Here is a 10,645-nt window from a genome sequence, read left to right as displayed (position 1 = left end):
GCGCTCCCAGGCTTATTAGGACAAGGAAAATTCCTGCCTAATAAATTTTGGTCAGACAGGTTGTCTGCTCTCAATCCCTGTTTTCCTGATAAGATGTTATCAACGACAATGCGTGCTAACTTCATTAGCAATTTTAATTTCGCACCATCCTGTGGTCCTGTGATCTCGCCCTGCCTCCATTTGCCTTGTGATATTTTATTACCTTGTGAAGTATGTGATCTCTGTGACCCACACCCTATTCGTGCACTCCCTCCCCTTTTGAAAATCGCTAACAAAAACTTGCTGGTTTTCCGGCTTGGGGAACATCACGGATCCTGCCGACATGTGATGTCTCCCCCGGACACCCCGCTTTAAATTTCTCTCTCTTGTGCTCTTTCCCTTTATTTCTCAACCCAGCCGAGACACTTAGGAAATAGAAAAGAATCCACGTAAAACATCGGGAGTTGGTTCCCAAACATCGGGAGTTGGTTCTCCCGATAGGGAGGGACAGTGGTGCTCCTTTTAGCTGACATTCTTGGAGTCAGCCAACCAAATCTGGGCTGGCAGAGAGGTTTCAGCCAATGTATCAATTTGTCCGGATTGGGGGTAGCTGCCTGGGCACTCTGTTTAGAAGGACCCCAAGACTGTGGTGTTGTCATTGTTCAGAGAGTGTAATAACTGACTCATGGTGCCTGTCGTGGGCACGAGCTGGAGGCGTGGTAGAACCTGTGCTGTGTGTGCGTCTCCCATTCCTGGACCAAATGAAAAGAGGGGAGAGTTACAATTCCTTATGCTGGTCATAATTTTTCCTTTGAACAAAAGAGTGAGAACAAATGATTTGACAACAGGCCAGGTGATTTGAATTTGGAAATCGTGCCCAAAAGTTGTTACATGTGTTCACTGCAGGTTTCTTTTGGGAATGGTCATTCTTCAAGCTGGTGGGGAATTCCAAAAGAAATTATACCTTAGTGGCTTTCAAACTATTCTTTTACAGGCTTACAATGGTAGGCTTTTCTTTCAAAGAAATCTTACACAATGCGTAAACAAATACAACAGATAGAGCTGAGCTGCTCTGGTTGAAATGAGACCTGGGCATCAGGGTACTCTACCAGTGCACCTTGGAGCCTGTTTGAAAGCTACTAGTCTATTCTGCTCTCTGCTTTTACGGGGGCTATTTTTATTTTATTTTGTCTTAATTTTTGTGACAGGGTCTGGTTCTGTTGCCCAGGCTGGAGTGCAGTGGTGCCATCATGGCTCACTGCAGCCTTGACCTCCTGGGCTCAAGTGATCCTCCCACCTCAGCCTCCCGAGCATCTGGGATTACAGGCAAGCGCCACCTCTTCTGGCTAATTTTTTGTATTTTTAATAGAGACAGGGTTCAGCCATGTGTCCCAGGTTAGTCTCCAACTCCTGGCTCAAGGGATTCACTTGCCTTGGCTTCCCAAAGTGCTGGAATTACAGGCATGAACCACCACACCTGGTCAAGGGGGGACTATTTCTAAATATTTTTTGTAGAAATGCAGGACTTGAGATCCAAGAAAATGTGACTGAAATTGCATAAAGATCTTAGCAGCAGTGTTACCTTTACATACCTACACACGCACCATTATTCTGAGCAGTATCCTCAAACTCTCTCATCCTCCCACTCCCAAGCCATGAATGACCCCTACTGGCTTATTTATTTATTTATTTATTCTATTTTAAGCTGTCTTCATCCAGGCGGCTCCCCCACCTTGCTGTGCACCCCTTGATAATCTTGTCACATTCCCCCTCCCTCTTCATGCGCACTGCTTAATGGGCATCCCATGCCCTGGTCATTCACCTGGGCTGCTCCTTGGTGCCACTGTGGCTCCTCCCACTTCCCCAGCAATTGGTCCCCTCCCCTTGTTCTGTAGGTCCAGAGTGTACCTCCGATTCTCTGCTAGTTGGCTGGGGAGGATGCAGTAGTAGCCCAGGGCTCTCTGCTACAGTTCCTGGACAGCTTCTGGCTGTATGCCCAAAGCGCACTCCAACCTTCCCCGTGTCCTTTTTCTGAGCTGTTCCGTGCCCTTTACACACACGCACTGTCTGGATGCACCATCGTCTGCTTCTCTTACCCCTCCCCAGTGCTTATGTCCACTCCACTCCCTGAGATCTCTTCTGTCCCAGCTTTCTCTTCTATTCCATCTAAGAACTTTGCGCATGCTAGTTTCTTCCCAGGAGTCTCCTTGGATTGTGAGAAAAGAAAGTTATTTTTCCCTATCCCTCAACCCATTCATCCTTGCTTAGCACAAAACCCACCAGCACATCATGCTGGGCATCCTGCCAGGCATAGTTTATTTTGTACTTGGGTGCTGAACTCTGGTGTCTTCCTGATTTATTTTGTGGTCTGTGTGTCTGTCTTCTGCATCCATCCGCATAAGCACGGCTGTTTGAGGCTGCAGCCCCATAGGCAGGCATTTAATAAAGCTGAGCATGACGAGAGAAATAAATGGCTGTGTTTTGCCGAGGGCAGGAGGGCTGGTGCACACCGGCCGGGGGATGGTTGGGATAAAGAGGTGACTTGTATTTCAGGCTCTTCCTCCTTGATGTGAACTTTGGGCCTATGTGAGGGGAACTTCCCAGCTTCCACGCGAGCCTCTGCATCCTGGGTTGGGGTGCCAGCTTTCCTGACAGCCCTGTACTAACCTCCCCACCTACTGCCTCCCCAAGAAAGAGCAAGAGGCTGGCTGCGGTTCAGTGCCTGTCAACCAATTCAGTGGGAAGGAAACATTAAACACTCCAACACTGCTTATTGGAGCTGGGTAAACTCAGCACACCACAGTTTACTTTGCTGTCAGAAATCCCTTAGCTTACCACAGAGCAGAACCCCCAGAGGACCAGGATTCCCACCATCCCCCACCCCTGTTCCCCACCCGCCAGGAGAGAACTTACATCTCCCTCTTCCCAGCTGAGACCCTTCTGCATCCCTTTCTGCACCTCTGCCCCGCCGCCCCCTCCAGCTCTCATGTCTTCATATTTCCCCTGCCTTACTCCTCCTTTCCGCCCAGCTCAGCCCTGTCCTTCCTAAACCCTCCTCCAGACTTGGTGTCTTTCAGTAGCCAAATACATTTCAGAGTACGGAGATGGGAGCCAGCACAGATGAGGTCCAGGCATCTTTTAAGGGGTAGAGTGAGATCAGGAGTCACCCTCTTTCTTCCCTCCCCACCCAGACTCCACGCAGCCCTGGGTTGTGAATCATTGATTCAAAAGGGGCCATGAAGTTAGGCAAAGATGCAGAACTGGTATGGGGTTGGAGGAACATGCAGGTGGCATGAGGGCCATTTGGGTGACAGCGAGAGGAAGCAGCGCTGCTCACTCCTTCTCCTGGTAGGAACTTTGAGGGGTTCTGAATTAGGACTGCGTCTGTCGTATATTTGGGACCTAGCTTTGCATGAACTCGAACTCAAAAGTTCTTCAACATAACAGCTACAACCTCCCTGGGGCCGCCCCGACCCCCACCTCTCCTAAGAAATTTGCAGTGTGGGCCAAGGTTTTCTCTTTGGCTCCGCTTGGAAGTGCAAACCTTGTGGGTTTGAGATGAAACATATGCTGTTCTGGAATGTGGCTATTAGCCAAGGGAATGCTCAGAGGCCCCTGCAAAATGTGTAGCCATCTGCCTGGGGTTGAGCTGGGGGGGTTGTGACAGAGTATTCTGGGCTGGGAAGGAGCAGTGGAGGCCGAGGGCACCTTCCTTTCCTCTGCCCCTCTTGGGACCAGTGCCTCTCTCATCACTCAAGTGGATCTCAATGCGCTGTATTTCCTCCCCTGGGGAGACCCAAACCAGACTCACCCTCCGATGCCGTGGGCCGAGTGACTGGCTCCAAAGAGAACAGGTGCCTATTAGAATGGCATTTTGCATATTCTTTGAATGTTATTCATTTCTTGCCAAAAGACACAAACTATTTCCCTCACCCCTGCCCCCCTCCCCAGGAACCCACAGTGTTTGCCTCTCTTCCTCTCCAGCTCCGTTCCCCTCATTGTCCCTGTTTCTCTGGGGATTTTGCTGACCCTTCTTCTGGAGCTTCTCTTGGCCTCCCAGGCCCTGATCACCAACATGGAAACCCCCCAGTGGATGCATCTTCAGGCCCAGACTTCCCTCTTTGGCGTGGCCAAACAGCAAATGCTCAGACCCCGTCCTCCTGCTCTAAGAAGCTCAGAAATCAGTTGCCTGGGAAGGCCCTGCCTGGACTTTCTTGAATGGCTGCAGGTCTAGGCTGGAAAGCCCCTGAGGAGGACTTATCACAGGGACTGGGTGTGTTGTGGGAGAGAGGCACCTGGCAGAGGCCCTACCAAATTATGGGTTAAAGAGCTCCGTTTGAAAGCATTTCTGGGAAGTTGTCAAGAGGAGATGGGGGAGGCTTAGGGAAATCTTAGGGATTGAAAAGAACCCTGGAGATGATTTCATTCAACTCTGTTTATTATTAATAATAATAATAGTTTTAAAGTTCATTTTTAACTTCTGGAGAACCTAAGACCTAGAGGAAGAAGGCCAGTTCCCCAGGATCATGGGGGTTAGCAGCCGAGCTGGATCACAAGCCAGGACTGCCGACTCCCAGTCCAGCGCTGTTTTCACAGGACACTGTCTCTGTAAGTGCTCTTAGGAGAATGTCACCATGTCTCCAGCACGCTGTGGAGGTGGCAGCTGCATCAGTGGACCTGCTGCTTCCCTGGCCTTTGAGCTCCAAGGCCAGCCTCTCCCGAGACAGAGTCACTGAGGATGGCTATTACCTGTCCCTCGGGTGAATCCCAGAACCACATAGAGGGTGCATCAGGCCCACCTCGGGTGGAATACCAGCTTGGTTGCTTCCCACAGCAGTTGTTTCCCACCTTCAGCCCCTGCTGCCTTAGATGTGTTTCATACCATGTGCTCTGCTCCTCAGCCACGGCGAACTAGACTAGGAATAAGTACCCAAGACCAGCCAATGTGTTGGCAATAAACAGCCATCCAATTTTTCTCTCTTAGGAGTTTGAAATTAAAAAGCAGAGTCTAGCCTTTTGGTCGTAGGGAGCTCAAGTAAAATGTCATGATCAGTGAGGACTTGTTAGGGCCATGTTGTAAAACCATAGGCAAACCAAAGTCACGCACAGTGAAAAGCTGAACCAAGAGACCGCAGCCCAGGAGGAGAGAGAACGATGAGGCCGGTTACTTAGTTTAATTAAAGTCCCATATCCCTCATAGCTATCTCTATATCCACTTTCTATATGTGTTCCTGTGAACCGAGTTCTGCCCCTTGTGACTAAAAGCACTTTGACCAGATGTGATGAGGTTGGGAGCAACTTTGCATAAAGATCCCCCCAAAAAGCCCGAGCAATAAAAGGGTGGACAATGGCTACTGATGGCCCAGGCACATCCCCACTCTATCAAGGCAGAGCCAGGGCTTTGGAGTGGAGAATTAGGGACTGGGGATATCCAATGGGATGTATAAGGGAGGAGAACTCAGCCACTGGTGGCCGCTACCCCCCTTCGTCTTCCTTTAGGAAAATGCTCAAATGTTCTGGGGTAACCCTACCTTGAGAAGCTCTCTGCATCCTGTTTCACTACCTTGAGAATGTTGGAATGAATGAAACTCTTACTTTGTGGGGAAACCTCCAGTGTGTCCACTGCTATTGGCCAGGATTATCCTCCTCTTCCCTGGAAATAACACTGTGTGTGTCTGTGTGTTGGGGTATGGCAGAGGTCTGGGCTGCGGGGAACGGAGATGATGGAGGTATGGTCAGCTGATTGCCAGGATGTGAGTTTCAGAGGCTAAAGTCACTCCATCTAACTTGGCTCAAGGATCCCAGGGCTGTTGAAGGAGGTGACAGGCCCATGTGTGTGCCCACACTAGCTCCAAGCAGAGAGGAACCAGTTCTACCCCAAGACTCCTAGGCACCTCCCATCTGGAAGACAGAGCTCTATCTTGCTGCAAAGCTACATCTGCCCACCAGATGAGCAGTACCTGTAAAACCTTCCCACATCAAACCTTGTGGGGCTAATGCCTCTTCCAGAGCCTGCTGACAACAGGAAAACGATCCCAGCACTGCATTTCCCAAAGAACTCGGAGATTCTTGCCCTGGAGCCAGGCGTGGGGAGTTTGATGTTGTATTGTCCACAGACATTCCAGAAAGAAAGCGTTGCAGTGGGAGAAGGCCTGGATGAACAAGGGGAGGGACCAGGGAACAAAAGCAGATTCTCAAAGAGGTCAATATATATTGGCTAATTGCTTAATATTGGTAATAGTATTAATAACAAAAATCCCTACCATTTACTGAGGCCTTTAGCATGCCAGGCCTCTTACAGACGTCGCTCCAGGTCATTCTCACGGCCTTGCAGAATATATATTACTTTCCCCATTTTACAGAAGAAGAAACTGCAACTCCCAGAGGATGTGTTTTCAAAGACCACAGAGCTGCCACCAAGCCTGCCGCTTCCCGTCTGAGTGAAACCGAGCAATCTCCCGGATAACAGGAGGCGGATAGGTGGAAACATTTCTAACACAGGGCTGAAGGACAGCAAGTAAGCTCCAAACCTCAGTCCCAGCCCCTCTTGGAACTGAGTTAAAGAGAAAAGAAGAGCTAAGAGCGCAGCATTCCTGAAAGCAACATGAGTGTCTGTTTTAATAAACACGCCAAAGCTTGGCTCTCCGAAAAGCGTGCCACGCCTTTGAAAGCGGGCCCCTGGGAAAGCTGTGTTCTGTCAGAGCTGCTGTAGCTCAAAACGTGTTCAGAGCTCCTCTTGGGCAATGGCCTTCAGGGCTCCCAGCACATTGCTTTGAAAATCTTCAGTGTGCCAAATCTTCCTCTTCATCCTCTGGGGCAGGTTTCATTTGGGGGCAAGTGCCAGGAGTCACTTCAGAGTTGAGTAGGCCAACTGGGGCGTCTAATTTGGGGTCCAAATGAGGTGCGATCCTAAGGCAGAAGAGTGCCTTGTGTGGTAGAAAACACAATGGAGCCCTTGGGGACAGGTTAAGAGTTGAGCCCAGGAGCCCCAGAGCGAAAGAATGGCCTGCACCCTTGCAGGGGGTGCAGGGGAGGCCTTGAGCGAGATCTGAGGGCTCTTCATAGGGAGAGACACGATCAACCCCAATCAGGGCATAAGTGAAAACACACGGTCCCATAAAGTGTCCTGGGAAAGATGCCACGTTAATAAAAGGGAAAAATGCAGAGGAATGTGTGAGGAGGGAGCCGTTAAGAAATTGCAAGTGCCTGTAAACTCTGCCCTGCAGCCCCCATCCCCGCCCCCAATCATGGTTCCAACTTGTTTTTCATTAGGACTCAAGGAACAAAACCTTAAAGAAACTAGCCCGTTTGTGGAGATAGCAGAGGACGGAGCTGGCCACCTGACTGGTGTCTCTGTGTCCCCTGCCTGGTGGCTGCCCTTCCTCAAGTCTCTGGTGTGATGGGCCTTGAGTTACATTCCTCATTACATAGTACGTCTTACTAGAACTGCCGTGTGGCAGGCCAGGATGCTGGGTGCAAAAGAAGAGGGTTACAGTGGATCCCGGTGCAGCAAGGACCCTTGTTTCTACTCTGGGGCATTTCTGAAACACTGTTTAAGTAATAGGAGTCATTTTCTCCTTCATATCCCCAAATGGGCCTTGGGAACCAGCTAATACGGTGGCAGCTGGCCAAAGCCTTATCACATTTCCAGGCTCCAAGCAAACAGGAAATGGGATTCAACTGTAGCCAGAGCGTTAGTTCTCAGGTGGGACTTCTAATGGTCAATAATCAGAAAGCAAGCATCAGTAACAGTTCAGAGAGAGGGAGGAGACTTGGTCTGTACAGCAGAGGAGCTCCCAGTTTCTGGAATAGGTTAGAGAGACACTAACGTAAGAAAAAAAAAAAGAGAGAGAGAGAGAGAAAGAATATACAAAGATCACTACACTGGCAAAAATTGTCAGGTAAGCATGGGGTATTTAGAAATCTGGGGAAAGGCCGGGTGTGATGGCTCACGCCTGTTATCCCAGCACTTTGGGAGGCCGAGGCGGGTGGATCATTTGAGGCCAGGAGTTTGAGACCAGCTTGGCCAACATAACGAAACCCTGTCTCTACTAAAAATGCAAAAATTAGCGGGCATGGTGGCACACACCTGTAGTCCCAACTACTCGATTTGGGAGGCTGAGGCATGAGAATAGCTTGAACCCAGGAGGTGGAGGTTGCAATAAGCAGAGATCACATCATTGCCCTCCAGTCTGGATGACAAAGCAAGACTCTGTCTCCAAAGAAAAAAAAAAAGAAATCTGGAAGAAAAACAAATGAGAATGCATAGCCTAGCTAGAGTCTCATGGTATCAGTTTCAGCAGTTTTAGGGAGATGATAAGTGGTCTTATAGCAGAGATGTGATGCCGGAAAAGAACTGGAGTGGCTGTGGAAATGAGAAGGACATAGGAGTGTGGTGACAGCACTTGCCATGCTTCGTAACTGGGGGGGACAGCTGAGCGGGGGAGACAGGCAGGAGGATGTGTCTTGCTGAAGTGGGGCATTCACACTGGTACAAGTAATACCAGTAGTTTGTACAAGTGGTTTGGCTGCAGAGAGGACAGTTGTTCTTAGATTTTCGTCCTGAAAGAAGTGGCTTAGGAGGCTGCAGAGTTAGCTTCCCAAAGATTGAGAACTGAGCTACACTCCTGTCCCTGTACCTGGTTGACATGTCTGGGAGCGGTGTCCAATGGGCACTTGGTCCCTGGGGCCCCTTCCAGCTGAGGAGGTTTGACTCCTTGCTCTGAGATGATGGCAAAGCTCTTTCATCTTTCCTGCCCCCAACCCCAACTGCTGGGGGCTCGGGTCAGATGCAAAGCCGGGCTGACTGTCTTTGCTCAGGAATCTGCTGAGACTCAAGGAACAGGAAGCAGCTGAGATGCCTCCAGTTAATACTGCAACCCGAATACCCTCTGCAAGAAGGCTCAGCCGAGAGACCTGACAGAATCGGCATTGTTCAGCCAGATAGCCAGGAGCAGCTGTGCGGCCCCCTGGGTCTCCCTAGCACTGGGGATTGTGAATAACCTTCAGCCTGGGCTCACAGACATCCTGAGGAGATCAGGGAAGTGCCAGCCTGTCTGGTACCGGGTTGGGCAATAATCATTGGTCAAAGAGGATCAAGGACAGAGGCCTTTGGGAGCTTATAATCCTACCCAAAAGAGGTCACAACATGTTGCGGAAGGACAGATAAAAGAAGCCAGGAATGAAGGGACCTGTTCAGGCAGAGGTCGGGGACGGGGTCTTCCTATTATCTTTGGAGCAGTTAGCTAAGTGCTCACCCTTCTCAGCCCAAGCTCCGGATGGCATTCATAGTGCAAGAGTGAATTTCCCATTGACTTGGAAATTGTTCCTCCCCAAGAGGAAGCCCAACCAGGAATTACATCAAAGAATCATAGTTCTAGAGCTAGAAGTGACTCTAGTGACCACGCAATTTGTCACCTTCACATTGCAAAAGTAAGGTAGAAAAGTGAGGTAACTGACTCAAAGCCACACCCCTCATTAGTGGCGGAGCCAGAACTTAAAACCTGGATCTCCAGACTTGAAGGCCAGTGGTCAATCCATTGCTGAGCTGCATAAAGCTACCTCACCCAGCCCTCCAGAGGTTGGCATGGGGGAAGACTAAGGAGGAAGGAGCAGGAATTGGACAATATAATGGGTACATGTAAGTACAAAGTGATCAACTTACAAATGAAATGCAAAGTTAGAAGAAAATGAGCCTTACAGATTTGGGAGCATGAGTAGTAGTGGAAAGAAGACTGGACTCTGTATGAGTCAACAGACCTTGGTTTAGGTTCCCCTTCTACCACTTGCTCACTGCATAACTGGGAAAATTCTTACTATCTCTGAGCCACAGTTTATTCCTCTGTTAAATGGGGCTAAAAATATTGTAGGATTCTTATGAGAAATAGCATGTGTACAAGTACTTTGCATACAAGAATGTGTTAGGTAAACTGTTGTGGTAATTACTGGGATGATCGGGGGATAGGTTTCTGAGTTTGGAGGCTGGAATACATTACAGCTGGGATACTCCTAGTTCTCTGAGTTTCCCAGTGGAAGAGGGAAATCTGAAAACTAACACGAGTTTCTACTTCATCTTAGCCAACTTCAGATTCAACAATGGGAGCTGAATTCAGCAGGGCAAGATCTAAGCCTGAGTGCAAGCTCAGCCACACAATGGGGAGCCTTACCATGAGGGGTGCCAGGCTCCAGTTTCTGCCCTGAGAATCCTGGCCTTCCCTGGGAGAGTGCCTCTTGCAGAAGAAATGAAGCCTGATACCTCTCAACCTGAACAGGATCCCTTGGAGCTGTCAGGAGTGGGAGGCATGGAGTCAGGAGAAGAGGACAGGAAAGGGGGCTGCCAGCGTGAGGCCCGCGTTCTTTAGCCAAAGCCACTTGAATGTGAAGGGACAGTGGGACCCACAGCATCCTCTCTCACAGGCCTGGTGGCACTGCCCTTGACTTTTGATACCAGGCTTGGGTGGAAAGGTGTGTCTCAGGCATTAAACTAGAGGGTGCAGTCTGGGATACCTGGAAGGGGAAGAGTTTGGAGAAGGTCTGTTGTGATCCAGCTCAACGCAGCAGCTTGTCCTAGGTAAGAGCCCTGCTGTGCAGGCTGAGGTCATTGCTGGCACGAGCTCCCTACTCACTGCAGACGCCTGCAGGTCTGTTTTAATATCTGCAGCAACCA

Source organism: Theropithecus gelada, chromosome 14, assembly GCF_003255815.1.
Source record: "Theropithecus gelada isolate Dixy chromosome 14, Tgel_1.0, whole genome shotgun sequence".
NCBI classification, from domain to species: domain Eukaryota; kingdom Metazoa; phylum Chordata; class Mammalia; order Primates; family Cercopithecidae; genus Theropithecus; species Theropithecus gelada.
This window is presented reverse-complemented; position numbering follows the sequence as displayed.